The sequence below is a fragment of the Osmia lignaria genome, chromosome 10 (genome assembly GCF_051020975.1).
Source record: "Osmia lignaria lignaria isolate PbOS001 chromosome 10, iyOsmLign1, whole genome shotgun sequence".
NCBI lineage: Eukaryota > Metazoa > Arthropoda > Insecta > Hymenoptera > Megachilidae > Osmia > Osmia lignaria.
The window spans coordinates 11156720-11163038 of NC_135041.1; positions in this window are offsets into that span (position 1 = coordinate 11156720).

Below are 6319 nucleotides of genomic sequence, written 5' to 3' on the forward strand. Positions count from 1 at the left end.
TGCTAAAACTTTAGTCAACTGCACGTACATCTGTTCAGCGTGTTGCTTTGTCGTTTAGAACGCTCGGCTGGAAATACAGAGCCAGGAACGTTTAATGAAACACCGGAACAATGCGCAATCTGGTGTGGTAATTATTGGTAACATTTAATCCGACGGCGGTCAAGTGATAACTGGTACGCTGGTCATTTTGTCACGTAGAGAATATATGTTTGCAGAAATTTTCAAAAATTTATAGATGATATAAAAAATTAGAAAAGAATAGTATTGTGAGTTATCGTTATTAGTCCATTTAACATATATTTACGCACAGGTCAAAGGTAACCACTATAATATTTTAGCAGCATTTTTTTCAAATATAATAAGTAAAAAATCACTTTTCAATTTAGACCTTTTATCATTTTAATTTAGATCTTTTAACATTTTAAGAAGGAGTCCCATCCTACCCCCGGAAGGAAGGGACTCCTTTCCACTCTAAGACGCTCTAAACACGAAGGTCGTCAAAATTATTAAACTAAATTAAAAATTATCTAAGAGATTATGTAACATACCTTGTAGAAAAGGTTTGACTTTTTTAAAATTCGTACTTGAGTACCGATGATAGTAATATACACTAATTCGCAAGAACCACCGAAGGAAACAATTATAGAGACTTATATTTAACGACGAACAAAATCTCGGTGAAGAATAGGTAGAGCAATAAAGCAGCTGTTTGAATGATAGACGTCGCAACTCTCAATTCAGTGGAATTTTACCTGGAGCATCGCGGAGACATCGTTTCGCTTTCATTTGACCAACCAAGAGAACGAAGCAAAGTGAATACAAATAAAAGAAACATATGAAAATGAAAAACAATATACATTGGAAGATAATAAAAAATGTAGCAATTTTCAGAAGATATTTCGTTTCCTCTCAATCAGAACAAATTGTAGATATTTAACTGTTCTAATGTTAATTTTCTTTTATCTAAAATATTATAAACGATGTAAATATTAAATAATAACATCGAGTGACCACGTGCCATTGATGTAACGAGCACGAAAAAAATTATACTCGTCTGATTAAACCCTTTACGCGTTGTCCCCTGAACGCAACATTTTCTCCAAGATAAAGGTTAAAGTTACAACCTCGACGATTTACCGCGGTCATTAATTTCTTCCGCAACATTGCTCCCTTGTGCGAGACAAATTTTTCCATAGTCTGTGTCTGTCAGCGTGTATTCTGTCGTTGCGCCTTTGATCATCACGTTTTCCCTTGCATTTTTCTGCGGTAAAGACTCGTCAAGATCCCAAGGAACAAGTTTCCCTGCTGACGACACAGATTTCCATGATAATAAAAGGTTCGTTGCATTTTTGAAAGCAACCGAACGACAGAGTAGCTCAGTAATTTCATTTAATTTAATTTGATGTTTTATGTTTAGAAAAAAATGTGAGATCTAATGAAACATTTTACTAAAAAAAAAGGGTTAAAGTGTTCTAAGGACAGTACAGTTGAAAATTTATTTTAAGAAAGTTTTTGTAACTTTAATTACAATTACTAAATTGTAATACATATTCGTATCGATCGAAGATAACAACTTGAATTCGCAATCACTTTATATACACTTGAAAACACAGTTGAAATATAATAAATGTTGATTGCCCTTCGCGTTCGTTGTATCAACGCTTTAATACATCCTTCGAAGATGTTCATCGTTTCGTGATTGAAATTGTCTGCACTACCGAGCAAAACAAATAAAAACGATGCGAATGCCAAAACTAAATAGGTGCAAACGATGATTAATGAGGGAACATTCGATGACGCGGTAACGAAGCTTATCATTTCATGTTCGAACAGTAGAAAGAGTGGATGCAAATTGACAAGTCGATCTTATGGCCTTGCCACGTGTTTCTTTAATATCAACGTTCGTCGCGAATTTCATTCGTCTTGAAAGTCGATTCCACGGTTAATGACGTTGTTATTCCAGGGAAGTAATGTAAGAGAACTAATGTGGCATATTTTAACGATGCACGGGTTTAGTAACGATGCTCATTTCTTAAATGACACATTCTTTTTAAAAAGCGGTTTCGCTATTCAAATCCGAGTGATTACTATAATGATTATGTTCTTTCTGGGATATGTACCATATGAGAATGATTAAATAGCGCATTTCAAGTACCGCAGAAATTAATATTATTTACAGAATTTAAAATTCAAATGGAATAATTAAGTCTGTTATTTGTTATTCAAATTTTTTCTTATTATTCCTTGAATATTGCATTTCGTTTATTAATGTTTAGTTCATTATTATTTTAAAATGTCATGAAATTACAAATATGTTTCTTGTTTTACGTAAATTTTACTCATTACTTATAAACATCTAAAGGGTTAAATGCAAGTACTCAAAACTAATATGGACCTAAAAATAGTTCAAAACGTTGCTAAACCAAGAATCATGATAATCAGTCAAGTTCAAAGGATTACATAATAATAAATTTTATTAACGAATCATAATTACAGATCTTACAATTATTATTGAAATAAACGCTTTTTTCGAAGGAAGAATGGCTTAAACAGGTAGTCAAAATATCTCCAAGTCTGAGCGTCGAAAATTCTTCTTGGTAATACCACGTCGAAAGCCGGCCTCACGAGGAGGTAACCGGGATCAATGATTACATCTTCCCAGGAAGTTGATTTGCATTGCAAATTCGTGGAAAAGGGTTCGAGGGTAGCGACTGTGGATCTTCTTCGAAATGCCCGCTCGCGACGAATGAAAACATTAAACGTAAGCACGGAATAGGAATGTCGCGAGGTGGAATATCGTTTCTCGACGGTGATTTATGTATCGTTGGACCTGCTGTCCGGGTTTTCTGTCTCGTGCTCGTAATGGGCAATAACGCATCAATGATGCGCACAATTATCTCGCCGTTCCTCGTGCACCGCTTCCGAAGACAAGCCCGCGGATACGAGCAAAAAGGCAGACAGACCTCGCTGCGGTCGCAGCACCACTGACCTTGGTCTCGAACACGTCCTAGTCGATTCGATGCTGCAGAAATTGCACCAACATCTCCTCCGTGTGCACCTTCGAATCCGAAATGCTCGGTTAAATTATCGTCGATGATTCTTCGACTCTCCGTTCGAATAGCTTCGTTCTAAAGTGAATAGGTTTCAGCATATTCCATTTGCTGGTACATGAATTTTTCATGAAAAGCTATTGCAATTTTTCTTTCAACATAAATACATAACTTAAAAGCTTAATCGAAAAGAATAGCTGTAGATCATTTAAAGAAAAATTACAAAGTTGATGAATTTGAACGACCTTCTATCAAGTTCCTTCTATTTTTCTATTTTCCCTGGGTTAGCGTAATCGATCGCGTAAGAAAGCATTTGAAACTTTTTAACGACTTCATCTGACCTCCAGTCTTACCATTGCGGATCAAACTTGTAGCAAGTTAAAACAAGATTGACTTAATAGGTTTACAATTAGGAAACTTCCAGCTACCTTGAAAACTAATACACTTAATACTTGTAGAAACGTGTTATCCGCGAAATACGATTGGAAAAGATTCAGCAGTTTCGTAAATTTCCGTATTCGTTTCCAATATTGTCCGTCGACACTTAACGACGGATATAATTTCTGGTTTAATTAAACCATTTTTTTTATCATTTTGGCAGATGATGAAATCGAATGTCTAGGTCGAGGAAAAATATTTTTCAAACGCTTCGAAGCACGGTCTGTTCGAGTGCAATTTTCAACGAGCAACATTCCGATCGTTATACGCGGTCAATGTTGCACCGACATTGAACCAATGCAATGCTGCAATGCAGGTGGACCAGCCGGTGCAGCTGGAAGATACATACGTAGGCAGTTCGAGGCTCGAGTCCACCGCAAATCTCTCTCTGCTCCCGCAGATGTTATCTTCACCGCAAGATATCTGCGATTCCGTCTGCCCTTTCGAGAGCACCACCTTCGAGTCATCCGGCAAGAAATCATCTCGCTCATATGGAATAGGAGGAGACGACAAACAAAGCATGGGCAGACCGAATGACACAAAGACAACGTAGATACCAGGAGACAAAACGTTGCACAACCCTTTTATTCCTGGCTCGCCGGGCGTTGGAATATTTTACCGATGCTGAAATAATTCATCGTGATAAATGGAACACCTATGCTATACGTCGAAAACTGTTGTCCACACGTTTCGCTTGGGTTTTTGAATTTTCTTTTCTAACGTATCAATTCGATAGGGCGAATAGTGTTCCAGTGTTGGATTATTGGATTCCATGAAAGTTTAATTGATTTTTTCAATTTTATTTAGTTTATTTTGCGATGCTACGTCGCTTTTGTATTTAGATCAAGTGTACATGCAAGAGTGGTCCTAGGAATTTTGTTTTCTAATTGAATAGTTATTTTAAACCTCACGGTAACTCCAACAGTTAAAGTACTTTTTCAAAATTAAAATAATAATTAAGAAGGCGAAATAATAAAAATATCGAATTAATTTATACACCTAATGTACATAGGTATCTAGGTGTATATGGGCTATTACTCCAGCAGAAAATTTCGTAACAGGGTGGAAGCGAAATTGAATTCCGGAGTTCAAGGGTGGAACCGATTCTTCAAGGACGGTAATGAATCACGCCAGTTTCGGGATATCCTGTCTCTAATTGTCCCATTTCAATTTCGTCGGAAGACAGACCAATGTACAGCACCGGGGCTCTAATTTAAGTCTAGTTCGATGGAAAAGTTTGATCGATGAAATAAAACTTTGATCGTAATTCAGGGAATCCCTCGTTCAACGAACAAACGATTCGGTTATCTGTATTCAGGGAACGATTCTTTTTCCCTGTAATCCTATTACATTTTTCTTATAGAACTCCTCAATAACAGGAATCATAATTTGTCAGACTTTCTCAGAGAGGGATGTTAAAAGTTATTTTTAAGATGGACTTCTTTCATTGGTTGCGATGATTTCATGCCCGGTGACTGTTTATAAAAATTCCAATGTCATATTCAAATTCCTCCATAATTTATTATCCACTGTCGATAAACATGTTCGAAAATATCATACAGAGTATTCCAAAATTATGAACACGATTCAGCTATTAACTTATTATACGATTATGTCAAATTTGAAAGATTGATACATGATTAAACGTTTCATACAGACGAATAAGTTCCATAAATAAATGGTGATTTCATGGGATGCGTTCTCTTCTATACAAGAAAAAGCTTTTACATCATTAAGTTGCAAAAAAATAAACATCTAAATCACATTTGTCTTTTTTGCGAACTGCATCAGTCTTTGATGTCAATTTAGAGATGTTTATTATAAAAATAGAATTATTTATGGAGGGTGGGTGAACAAGTATGTTACAACGCTTTTATTTTAATTTTATATAGTTTAGAACATTGATGATACAGATCTATATATTAGGGGTGTACGGGTACCCGAATTTTGGACTCGGGTCGGATAAAACTACGAGATTTGGGTCGGGCCGGATCGGGTAAAATTGGACGAGTTCGGGCGGGTATGCAAGCCATACGAACACTCGGGTAAGCCGACTATTTCGACACATACGGGTACCCGCTCATCCCTAATGTGTACCATTCGGAACAAAGGGGTTAAACAACATCGCATTACAGAAACATCGAAGCTACGCTATTGAAACGTGGATGTAGGTTCCCAGAAACAGGTGAGGGAGTCTAACAGGTAAAAGATCGACGGACAGACAATACTTCACGAGGCTCGACATTAAATCACTGGTAATTACGAGCATCGCCACAGGCATTGTCCCAATGTGCTGGCACACTATCAGCCATCTATTCATTACCGCGGCGTAATTGCGCGTGTAAACGTGACTGCGAGTGCGAGCACGGACCACACGCTTACTTTCAGTTCCTTTATTATCCGGATGCAAAATCGATCGGCTTTATGCGCCAGTTGCACCGAGCTGCATCTGCGGATCGCTTTTCTTCGCCCCATGATTTCCAACCAGCCAGAATGTTTTCTACGGGAATGCATGACTCACGACCTACATTCGTCTCGAAACCATGACACCTCTGGGCCGCTGTTGCACTCTGCAGGCACGTCCGTTGCTCGTAAATAGAGAAACTTCTAGCTGAGTTGCAACTTGCAAGTTCGAGGCCGATTCTAAGCAACGTAGACGAAGCTATTTGAAAATTTAAATTATTTCAGAATTTTTAGGGAATTTTAATCTCTCCATAGGAACGAATTAAAAATGGTACCACGATAATACCGTTCGAGTTTCGATACGTCCCATCTATCCCAGGAACGATCATCGCGTCCCTACATCTGCTGAACCTTCTCGTCGAACGCGT